Source organism: Protopterus annectens, chromosome 11.part0 (genome assembly GCF_019279795.1).
Source record: "Protopterus annectens isolate FY-2018-M chromosome 11.part0, PAN1.0, whole genome shotgun sequence".
Lineage (NCBI taxonomy): Eukaryota > Metazoa > Chordata > Ceratodontiformes > Protopteridae > Protopterus > Protopterus annectens.
The window spans coordinates 289,770,613-289,784,144 of NC_056745.1; positions in this window are offsets into that span (position 1 = coordinate 289,770,613).

Here is a 13,532-nt window from a genome sequence, read left to right on the forward strand (position 1 = left end):
TATTCCTTACTTCACAAAAAACTATGGATATTTCACCCATTTCCCTTTATATGTAGTCTTTGGTTAGCAATCTGTACATTGCTTATAGTGTGCACTTCAAAATGGGTCTTGACTTCAAGGCAGAAAGCACCCAGGTTAACTTGTAACAAACATGTGATACATCTTTAAATGACCTGTATGTAATACATGTAAACAGGTGTGTTAACTTGTCCTTCAAGGACCACTTTTAGACATGACCCAGGCCACAAATGTAAGGGCAAATGTAACATATATATATATATATATATATATATATATATATATATATATATATGTATATATATATATATATATATATAGCCAACCAGCATATTATTTTTTCTGCTTGGAGGAGGAGAGGAAATCAGAGGATCTAGTGAAAGTATCCTGAAAAATAGAAAGAACATGCAAAACTCCAGATAGACAATAAGTGGAGGTCAGGGTTAAATCCCAGCTCCAGAGCTGTGTGGTCAATATCATATTACTGTCTTACTGTCCCAATATGGAATATTTTTAAGGGTAAGATATTCAAGCCATACAGGTCTATCCAGCCATAGATCCATCTACAAATCTATCCATCCATCTATTTGCTAAACCACTTGTCACAGTGAAAGTAATAGTGGCATCATGCTAAACAGGGCAGACCAAAGTTTGCAATCCTCAGAAACATTCCTCCAGAATCCATTGGTGTTCCAGGCAAGCTATGAGATGTATTCTCACCAACATGACCTGGGTCTACCATAGGGCCACTATTCAGTGTGTTATAGCTGTTACACTTCCCAGAGGAGGCCTCCAAAAGGCATTCTCATTAGATAGGTCAGACCATATCAAATGACCCAAATCAACCTACAGATCAATTACTCTGCAATTCTTATGTTTTACTGAAATATTATTTCTTTTTTATTTTATTTATACTTTGTTGACTGGCTTTGTCCCACTAGGCTAATGAACTCTTTTCAGGGGAGACTCAAAGTGGTATTTTTTATATTACTGGGGGAAATGAAGCCAAACCATTCAGAAACACTTCTTTTCAATAGGTGGCAAAGGATCTTTTACTTCACCTGTGCTGCCACCACCTCAAGCAGATAGGTCCTCAGCTTAACATTTTATCTGAAGGATGGAAGGAAAAATCCTTACTCTGTAGTATAACATGATTCTAACAATGCTATGAGGGAGTCTTACTTGTACTTCTGGTATCTGTAGTCTCATCTGTTCATCCACTGCTCCGTTGAGAATGGGGACATGCTCTGATAGGGAAACTGAGAACTTTGTCTTAGGACTTGACTCTTGGTTCACCCCCGCAGGCAGGTATAACACCTACACTACTGTCACAGCTGGATTCATCTACTATTTAATCACCAGATCCTCTTTACCTGCATTCATGAATATTAATGAATACCCCCAAATACTTAAACCCCTTCATTTATAATAGCTGCTGCCTATCTCACCTGCACATAGTAATCAACTCCCTCCTGAAAGAGAATCATGAAACCGACTTAGAAGTGTTGATTTTGTATGCCAGATGTCAAAAATTAGGTATAAACATTTCAGGGGGGAAAGTTCTGTGCTTTACTGCCTTAAGCTCTTTTTGAATCTGGAACATCAGTTCTTTACAGAGATATAGTTCACTGTAGGTTTGGTCAGCTCCTGGTCAGACTGTCCACTAGAAATATATAAACTGTAACATTTATTTAGTTTAGAAGAAAAATATAACTATATATTTGTTCTATGAAACAAATATAATAAAAGCTTTTCAAAACAAAAACATATTGTGATGTTGCAAAGTAATCAATGAATATTATACACTTCTTTGTAAAAATATTCTGTCGTTAAAATTTTACACCAGAAGAATAATATATTAATGTTTTCTAAACAAAACTCAACATACAAATGCCCCACTGTTCTTAAAGCTAGAACCAGACTCTGCAGATATTATATATCTTCTTATACTGGTATCTAATTGTGTTGACCAATCTATTCTGAGTAACATCTGTGCTAGCAGTACTCTGCAATCATCCTTTAAACATGTCAATATATATTTGATTAGAAATATAAAACAATTAACTCAATTTACCCTTTGAAATAAATAATGAATACTGGAAACAATTCCTGTGTGCTACCTGTTTAGATACTGGATTATTTTGGCACTCAAGTACCACATTAACTTGTTTTATTTTAAATGAACTTTTCTGTTACTTAAACAAATGAAAAAAAATAATTTTAATCTTTCTCTGCCATTTTACAAATGCTTAAATGTCAATTTGAATTCAAACATTTCTGTACATATTTTGCAGTGAATGACATGCACATTATAAACCTGTTACCTGTTTTAGTAGTTAACTTGTTTTACTTTGAAAGTAGTGAGTAGTACAGTTATAATGCATACTATTAACATGTGTTCTTGGAACTGATGATGCACGTAAATCTAGCAAAACGTACATTAGTATGTGAATAATGCAGTATTTACCCATATCCAAAAGTTATTTATTGCTACTTTACAATGACATTACGACAACAGTTTTTAACCTTTTCTAAATAATGTCCTTGCATAAATGGACTTTAATGGTCCTCTCTAGCTTTTCTCATGAAAGAGATGTCTGAAGCATGTTCTGTACATGCAGTGAGCGTGTACATATCAACACATGCACAGTACATAGCAGTTTCTGATTTTTTTCTTTTTAGGAAGACAGGAGTATCTATACACAATGGTTCTTACTTAGACACTCCAAGCATCCTGGCAATGAGTCCCTTTTCCCACCTGCACAGTGCTTTTTTTTAATTGCTGTTGCTGATGGACATATATTTAGCAATTATCACTCATATCCATCGTGAAATATTTTCTTTATATTTGTAAGAACTTTTTTAGCTTGCTGTTTCATTCATAAGAGAAAGAAAAACAGCAGCTTTGACTGCTATCAGTCCGTTAACTGCTAGCGGTAGTGATATCAAACTTCTGTCTGTGAATGATGCTGGATTTACAATGGGTTCACTGACTGGTCTGACCAATCAGCATGCTCATTCTTGAATAATAATATAATAATTATATTGTAGGCAATAATCTCCACCTTGTTTATCGAATCTATCTTAGGCATTACTTTTTTTTTTCCATAAAAGATATCTGTGCTCAGCTGTTGACTATATGTAATGGGAATGAGTCACTGGATGTGTATAATACATCTTATCACAACTCTGGGACTACAGACAGCAAGACCAAAAACATTAGAAAACAAATTCAGATTTCTCCTTCAAAACAGTGAAGCCTACAACTTACTGTTCCATGACTGAAGTATTCTTGCAGGGGTACAGATCCCTTGATCCTAGGGGCTGTGCAATGCACCCACGAGATATTTATTATCTACTAACTCAAAGATCATTGTACCTTGGATTGCAGCAATACTCCAAGATACAGTAGCATCAGTACTAATATACACATAACCGGCATTAGGTATAGGCCAACTAGGCAGCTGCCTAGGGCGCCTCCATAGTATGGGCACTTTTTCAGTATTTATTTGGTTTAGGTAGACCAGGATTGGGGCACCAGGTGGTGTGGTGGGAGGCACCGTGGAGCCATTTTGCCTAAGGCACCAGCTGACCTAAGGCCGTTCCTGATTATACATACTTCTGATTCACAATTCATAAGACAGTAGTTATAATACGCACAATTACAGCATGTCCCAGTACATAATATCTGGATTTGTAGAAATAGAAGACTCATTACACGTGTCTCAAAGTTAGGGGTCACATTCTACCCCATAATTTTCATATTTAATACATCACTCTAACCATGGTAACCATTTGACATGTCAGAACTAGTAATGCAGAGTTCTGACGTGGTGATTTAATTCCTGAAAATCTTGACTTACATATATTAAGGCTGAGATGGCCTTTTCTCAGAATATTCCCTTTTCTCCATGGCATGATGGTCTCAGTGTTGTTAGTTATACATAAATATATATATATATATATATATATATATATATAAAGTTCAGAAAGTGTGGATTTCTTGCCTCCCACATGGGGGGGGGTACATGATGCTTCCACCTGAAAAAAAAATAAAGTTTAAAGAAGAGTAATGTATGATATTTGCTCTTCTGTATTTTTGGTCCTTTTTTCCTTCATTTTAAAACTTAGCCAGCATTTCAATAGTGAGCCCTACACAATAGTACAGTTATCATTTTTACCTATTTTAAGCATGTTTCTGTTTTCATCTTTGTATTTATCTATTTACACATTGCAGTTGTACAGTGTGTGTGTGTGTGTGTGTGTGTGTGTGTGTGTGTGTGTGTGTGTGTGCGCGTGTGGTTTTAGTGCATAGGGATCCATGTTTAGCATAAATAATTACAGCAAAAAAATATAATAAACTTGCAATGAGTTTAACTTCTTTTGGAAGAACATACATCCATGTACATTGAACTGACTATTTTTTCACTGCTCCAGGCTGTTTTCAAGAGAATCTAGCTTAAGTACAATAATACAGCAGTATGTACTTGCCTAATGAAGTACCCTTTGTTACATAATACTGCTTCTTCCCCACTAGTGAAGGAGCAATGAAATGAGAATAAACTTATTGCCTTCATCATATGGAGAGAACCTCATCAGACTAACTCTGTTTGGTCCCAGAGACTCTGGTAATTAGACAGTGTTTGGATATTTACACACACACACAGACACACACACACACACACACACACACACACACACACACACACACACACACACACACACACACACATACACGCACACACATACACACACACACACACACACACACACACACACACACACACACACACACACACACACACACACACACACACACACACACACTCACACAGACACACACACACACACACACACACACACACATATATACACACACACACACACACACAAACACATACACACACACACACACACACACACACACACACACACACACACACACACACACACACATGTTTAATGAGCATCTCTGTCTCATTAAGTTCATTAGTTTCTTCACAGCGTGGCCTCCTATGTCATGATTTGCCCCTGTAACAAAATAATTAGCTTTTATACCCAGTAGCAGTACATTAGCTTACAATTAGAGTATCGGTCTAATCAAAGAGAATCAGAATATTTAGCAACAAACAGCAAAGGGTATCATTTTTCTTTTGTAGAATTAGCTTGAAATATTCTGTATATGTTACACTCCAGGCAGATTGAGGGGAAATACATATTGTAGTTACAATGAATAAATAAAATGACTGAGAAGGAAAATAACTACTGGCATAAATGTGTTATCCATAGATGGTATTAAAGGCATGTGCTTTACAAACTAATTTACAGAGGTAGGCAGTTTGTCATCTGCTTCATGAAAGCATACCACGCATAACACACATGAAACATAGCAATATTTCAGAATGGCTTTTTCTAGCACAGAGCACATGGTAAGTGTGTCTGTATGTGTATGTTGCTGCAGATACTCATGTCTCAGTGATGGATGTAGGCAATATTTACAGCTGAGCTATAAAACGCATGGTATTTGTGATCTCTATATAACATCCTGGAGATTATTAACTATTTAACAATGACTAACATCTGTTACAGGTTACATGTGGTTTTGGTATGAGAGCGAATGGTGTGACTATTGTACATTGAGGTAGCAGGTATAACAGGTATGATTTTATTCAGCAACACCTGTTATAATCTGATGCAAATAACTACATACGGCACTAAACATTAAACTACTTTAAAAATAAAAATAAAAAAATACATAGAATTTCAGAAAATAATTCTGTTTCTCAAAAATGTTATTGCTTGCATATTCCACAGTAACACTGCTATAATAAAACTAAAAATGTTACATCATCATGCAGAGATTTAAAATGTAGTTTATTTCAGCATACTCAAAAATTCACATACCTAATAAGTAGAAAGTAAACCACAATTTATCCGACTGTAGTCCTCAAATGGAAAAATATTTATCTGTATACACCGAATATTGTCCTATGCCTCTCAACTGTACAGATTTTTACCTCATATTTTTGGTGTGTTCTTCCTGAAATCTGTACTTTTCTGGCAAATAGCTAAGGATTGAAGTCATTAAATAATGACAAACATTTGAGTTTAAGACTCCAAATCTTTCAGGAACTTCATGCTATTCCAAAACCTATATTCTATCAACTTTCTAAGTTTGTAACAGCAATATTTAAAATCTGTTCCTATTTGTCCCCCATCATTTTAGGCTTTGTTCAGAGTTTTTACTCTAAGTGGTTGAGAGGTGTAGGAGATGAAATTAAATTAACGATTGACTACTTAATAGCTGTTCAAGTGCTGTCATGAAAAAAGTTGACATAAGAAACAATATCAATATAATCTTATCAAAAAACAATGTAGTGGATCACATGGAGTTTTGGACTCAGAGTTAATGTAGAAATGAATCTGAGCATGCCATTTCAGCATACACTGGCTTGATAATAAACAAAAAAACAAAAAAAAACCACTGTACTCGCACCCAAAGTTTTAAGTTTGTGAACTGGATATGCCTTACTAATTGGACTGGTTTATTAGAAAATAATTATTCAAAATATATTTTTATGATTCTGATGCAGTTCTCTTAGAATGAAAGTGCTTAATCTGATTGTGGAATAAAGTGTTTTGTATGACTTGGAAGTTTGGGTGAGAGAACAGCATTTTTAGTTTACTGTTATTGCATTTTTACTCTGAATCATCTTTCCATTTGTTGTACTGACTTGATAGTTTTATTCTGGTGGCATTCTCTGGCATTATCTCTGCTCTAATTTAGGAGATATTTATGGGTATGGAGATAATATGTTGAAGATTAAGTAGCTGAAAAGCAGACTCATTTTAAGAGAATAACAGTGTGCTTTGGAGTTTGTTATATTAGTTGAAAGAGGCAAAATGACACATCAACTCATGGGAATAAAATCTGTTCCCCCAAAAAGTATTCATTGTTTCCTTGGATTGAATGTTAATGAACTGATCTACACCCATTGTGTATTGCTTTTAGAAATTGGTTCATGTAAGAAACTAGGTATCTACAGGTGTGAACCTAGCTTTTCTGCACAAATAAGTTACATCAGACATTCATTGCATGTAGTTAATGGCATCTTTTGACTACATTAAAAGATAAACTAGCCAATATATTAATAATAATAAAAAGCTTGTTAAAATGTTTAAAAAGTATAAGTATCAAGGTGACCCAAAATATACAAATTGTTGTATAAATGTCCGGTAAGCAAAGTGTTCAGAGTGCCATTTTTTTAAAAACATTGACCGCATTTACTGCATTTATTTTTCAGCTGTATCTGTTTACTTTAAGAGAGAGAGGACATTTCCAATATCAGTAACAAGAGGTTTGTAGAATGAGCATGTGAAAACAATATAAAATGAGGGTTAAGACAAGACTGGTTAGAGAATACTTGCCCTTGCTAAATGAAACTGAGAACAACCATGGAGAAGAAGTTGGAAAATGCTCCTTCCAAAGGGAATTCAAACAAAACTATTATCAAGGACTGTTTGCCAGCAATATAAAACTTGACTAAAGGCACTGGTTGTGCATTTTAACGAAAGCCAAAAGACTATTTTGTTTGGAAAAACCTGTCTTCCATACAGCTGTATATATGCAACTATATATAATAAACTTCACTATTTTTATAAAGCCTTGTGGTCTTTAACCTTCCACAGTTTCCAAAATTGATATGTCAAATAGCAATTTATTCAAACAAATATACAGATGGTGAAGTAGAATGAATCACTCATTATCAAGTGTGTTTTACATGGAATACTGAAGCTCTACATTTTGCTTCTTTTGGTAAGTGTCTTAAGTAGTGTGTCTGCGTGTCTGTTATGTTTAGGGTTTGACCAATGGTAAGCCAGGAATTCTGGTGCACTTGTGAGATTGTTTGATGATCAGGGTTATGGTTAGCTAAAGTGATAATTTTATTGGTGCTTGTGTGTGTCTATCTCTGTCTGTGTATGTCCATGTTAAAAAAGTTAAATGAGCACTTACATCCTAACAGAAAATTTATTCTGGGGATCACTGCAGTGGCTCAGCTGGACAGTGGTGCAGGAAACTAATGGCTCTGCTGGATAGAGGCACAGGGAACTAATCTAAGGGGTGGCGAAATATTCTGGCTAGGCTTATAAATGCCCTTGGGCAGATAGCCTACTACTCACCTATGAACCTAAGTCAGGACTTCATTTTACCTAGACATATATTTAAGTTATAAACTCAAAATGAGTTTTGTAGTAGGGCAAGATGAAGTATAAATGTGTGTACATGTGACAGCATAAGGGTGTGTGTCTGTTTGTGTTTATGTTTGTATATATGTGTGTTTGTGTGTTTGTGTGTGAGACTGGTGATTGATCAGTGTACATTAAACAACATCAGTGATTTATATGGTGTAAAAACACTGTATTTTCCATTCAGCCGTGTTTGAGACTGGTCTGTTAAAGCCATGATGGATGTACTGTCAGTAAATAACAAAAAAACCCAATTACTGTTGAAATACTTACTGAAAAAACATGAATTATTTCATTTCTAGGTATTAAGGCTTTGTCTCTGCTTAACAGTAAGGTGCCCCATGGTGTAAAAATTAAAGTGCCATACCATTTGGGGGCTATCATGTATGAGCCATAATCCATAATGAACCATATTACATTGCTGAGCCCAAATAAAAAAAGCAACTTACTTTTTATTTCATCTATTAATAGAAGCAACACACAACAGAGCAAGCCAGTGATTATTTGCTGTAGCAATGTCTCACACGGGCAAGCCAGCTGCTGATTTACAATTCTGTAGCTAGGCCTCAGTTTATCATCACCTTACATTCAAATTATATCAGCAGATAAAAGGTAAAACACACTAGCAAGCAACAACTAAATTTGAGTGTATTACAAAGCATTCAGAGATACCCAAATGCCTACCCATGAGTTCAGAAATGAAGCCAGGCAGAATTATAGGGCAGCATTCATTGTCCAGCCCTTCACATTTTAATAGTGGTAGCCATGAAGACTGGCACTATGTGCTTATGCAACCACATCTTTCAGGATGACTACAAAAATGTAGAGGCGTTTTGTTAAACTCGCCACCCTATTGCAAAAAGCTATCATGACTAAGGCATAAGCAATAGGGGGAAAGCTAATATGCAGACAAGGGGTATTGCACATTTGCATATCAGTAAGATTCAAAGAGACAAATCTAAAGGACTTAATGTGTAAATGGCCCTGAACTTATACCAGTAAGTGGCAATTTGTCATGAGAATATGAACTTGCAAGTAGAAGCTGGGGGAAATATTTTATTGTGGTACATGTACATACCTGGGAAACTACTGAAGGGATCACTTTGGGAAATATTTCATTTTGATGCTTGCATACAGTGGGACCTACTACTGAAGGGATCAGTGTTAGAAAGGTTTCATTTCGGTGCTTGTGCATATTTGGTCATACTACTGAAGGGTTTGCCTGGGAAAATGTTTCATTTTGGTGCTTCTGCATACTTGGCGAAACAACTGAAGAGATCTCCGGGAGAAATCTTTCATTTTTGTGTCACTGATATGCTTATGCATACTTGCTGAAACTACTGAAAGGATTGCTTCAGGAAATGTTTCATTTTGGTGCTTGTGCATTCTTGGTCAAACTACTGAAGGGATCACTGGAAAAAATGGCTCAGTTGTGGTGCTTGTGCATTCTTGGTGAAACTAGTGAAGTGACCATTTTGGGAACTGTTTCTTTTTGGTGCTTCTGCATACTTGGTGAAACTACTGAAGGGATCTCTGGGGTAAGTGTTTAATTGTTGTGCTTCTGCATACTTGGTGAAACTACTGAAGATATAATTTGGGGAAATGTTTTATTTTGGTGCTTGTGCATACTTGGTGAACCAACTGAACAGATCACTGGGTGAAATGTTTCATTTTGGTGCTTGTGCATACTTGGTGAAACTACTAAAGGGATCTCTTGGGGAAATGTACGTTTTCCTCATTCAAAGCTTCCGTGCTTCACCCCAAAACACACCTGACACTAAATGGTAGACCTTGGTTTTTAAGCATTTCAACAAAACTATGTGGAGGTTCTGTTTAAGAGTAATCCTATATTCCAACATGATATTTCAAGGTATGTATTTTTTGGCTGGCACCTTTAATTGTTTTCAGCTCCACTTATGTTGTTTCCACAGGTAGGGAATATGCTAGCATTCCCTGTCATTCTTACAGTAAGCAACATTGTGTAGGCATGTGCATTAAAAGAAAATTAAGCCTCTGAGTGACGCTGTGCAAAGTCAGCATAACCTGGCTGGCTTGCTTCACTTTACCTAAAGAAAGGTAATACATGCTTTCTTTCAAAGAAAGCATGTATATTATCTTTACTTTATTTATTTATTTATTTATTTCCAGTTTGATAACCGGGGAAGTCCACTGGGCTCGAAAGCCCATTTTCAGTGGAGGCCCGGGGAGAAAAGCTCCAAGAAAATACAACAAAGTAATACATTGCACACAAAAATACAAGCATACATTAATGATGATACATTGAACACAAAAACACAGCAGAAAGAGAGTAAACTAATACATTATTGACAAAAACACTCAGAGTTCTAATAGTACAATATTTTAACAATTCTTCAAAGATGAGGTACATTAGGCAGTATATATAAGAAAATCTTGTTTTTATGTAACTATAATGTTAAGTGGAGAAGTAAAGAAGGAGGAAAATAGGATGAAATAAGATCTAGGTAGGGAGTATACAATTACATTTCCAATTTTGGGAAAGGTGGGAATGGAGAAGGGATTTGAACTGTTAAGTAGCTTGTAGTAACTCTTAAGAGGGAAGGAAGTGAGTTCCATTTTTTTGCTGTAGTGTAAGAAAGTAGGAGTTGGCCAGGGGGTCGCTTAGGTCTGTACACAGATAAGAGATTTTGGTGGCTAGATCTTAGGGGCCTTGGAGGAGTATATAAGGTCAGGCTATTGGATAATGCTGGGCAAGCAGTAGGGTTAAAAATTAGTTTGTGTGCAGTAGTAAGTTGGAGGAAGTCGAGTTGATTAGGGAGTTCTAGCCATTGGAGCTTACGGAGGCAGATGCAATGGTGAGTTGAGTGGGGGGAGTTAGTGGCGAATTTGGCAATTTTATAGTAGCAGCTTTCTAGTTTTGAGGAGATAGAAGTGGTGAGATTAGATAGAATAGGGGCACCATACAGTAGAGAAGGGAGAAGGAAGGTTGTGGCGAGGGTTTGTTTTGTAGAAGGAGTGAGAAAGTTAGCATTTCTATAGAGCATACCGAGTTTCTGATGAGTTTTTTTTATGTTTATTTGAATATGATTATTAAAATTCAGGTGTTCATCAATGGTAACTCCGAGTAGTTTAGCACAACTAACAACTTCTATTGAGGAGTGTGAGAGGCTGGAGATTAAGAAGGAAGACTTGACTAGAGTTATTGCTTTTGAGGGAGAGAAGAGAATGATGTGAGATTTGTTGGCATTAAGGGAAAGATGATTTTGAAGCATCCAATTTTCTGTTGTTGTAAAGGCCAGTTGAGTTTTGGCTTGGAGTTCGGGAAGGCTAGGGGCAGAGCAGATAACCGTGGAGTCGTCAGCATATTGTACTATTTCAGCATGAGGGATTGAAGAGTGAAGATCATTGATAAAAATGTTAAAGAGTAGAGGCCCGAGTATAGAACCCTGCGGGACTCGGTAGGGGTAGGTAGGAATTTTGAGGTACCAGTATTCCATTTCACAGCTTGGGATCTATCAGAGAGATAGCTTCTGAACCAAGAAAGAGAGTTGTGGGAGAGATTGAGGTTAGAGAGGTGGTTGAGAAGGAGAGAGTGGGATATGGTGTCAAAGGCCTTAGAAAGGTCAAGAAGAATAGTGGAGACAATATTTCCAGAGTCACGAGCTTGGTTGACAATTTCTAGGAAGGAATGAAGAGCAGTTATGGTACTGTGGCCAGGTCGGAACCCATGTTGAGTAGGAGTGAGGAGATGATTGTTGAGGAGGTAGGGCATGAGTTGTTGGTGTATACACTTTTCAAGTATTTTTGAAATTGGAGAAAGAATAGCTATTGGTCGGAAGTTAGAGATAGAATTATTTTTGCCTCCTTTATGGAGTGGCAGAATGTGGGCAGCACGCCAAAGTTTGGGGACATAAGATTCTTGGATGGATCTGTTTATGAGAATAGAGATAGGTATGGCAATGCCATCTGCTGCCAGCTTGAGAAAGAGTGATGGGATGTTGTCAGGGGCATTTGAGCAGGGTTTGAGTTTTAAGAGAAGTTGTTTGATTCTGGTGGTAGACACGGGTTGTAGAAAGAAAGTGGGAGGAGGATTAAGAGAGTTGGAATGAGGGATGTAAGAAGAAGAAGGCTTTGGGTTAGGGGAATGGGAGGAAGTGGTGAAGGATTTAGTCAGTTGAGCTATGGAGCCAGTGAAAAAGGAGTTAAAGAGAGTTGCGATTTCAGTGTCAGTCTTATTATTGTCTGGACAGGGATTGGATTTTGTACCTGGATGTAAGAGTGAATTGATAGAGTTCCAGAATTTTTTGGGATTGTTAGTGAGGGTAGACTGAAGTTTGTTGTAGTAAGATTTCTTATCATTCATAATGAGTTTTTAGCTTGATTACGGAGTTGCTTAAATTGCAGTAAGGAGGCTGGGTTTTATTTTTATTATATAGTTTCCAAGTTTTGTCCCTTTGTCTCATAAGGGTTTTGGTATCTTTAGTTAGCCAAGGGGCAGAGTTGAATTTTATTCTTTTTGTACGAGGGGGGGCTTGGGAATCAAGAGTTTTAAGGAAGGTAGTATTGAAGAGTTCTAGTGCTTCATCAAGGGGGAGAGTATTAAGTGAATCCCAGTTTGTTACTTTAAGGGTTTCAGAGAATACTGAGGGGTTGAAATTAGTTAGGTTACGAGAGTGGGCATAATGTTGTTGGTGTGGGAGCTGTTGGGTTTTTCGGTCAATAAAAGCTGGGAGATGATCACTTAATGAGTCTGGTAAGGTACCAGAGTTGGAGATATAGTCAGGGTGGTTGACTAGAATCCAGTCCAAGATAGACCCAGAAGGTTTAGTTTTGTTAGGTCTGGTAATGTTGTTTATTAGTTGAGTGAAGTTATAAAGATAGATAGATTGAGATGGAGTATTATTATTAATTATATTCCAATCAATATTTACATCACCTAGAATGATAGTCTCTTGTTTACTTAGGCAACATATTTGAAAAAAATGATAAATGAGCAAGACTCCTTTCCTTTAGTGTAGGAAATGCTCAGCTTACCAGCTTCCCGCCATGTTATACCACTGCCACAAATTCCTAGTAAGGTGATGACAATAAACTTCTAGAACATTTTTCTAGAACAGCAAAAGAACAGCTAGCCTGAAATAAATACATTGCCTTTCAGATCCGACTTTGTAAATGCTCATAAACGGCTTGAGGTTTGCAGCTCAGATAAAACAACTTCAGTGTACCTGACATTAACAAGGGAGAAAGTTTGGAGAGAATAGAGCTGGGTCATTGTAATCTGTTCATGA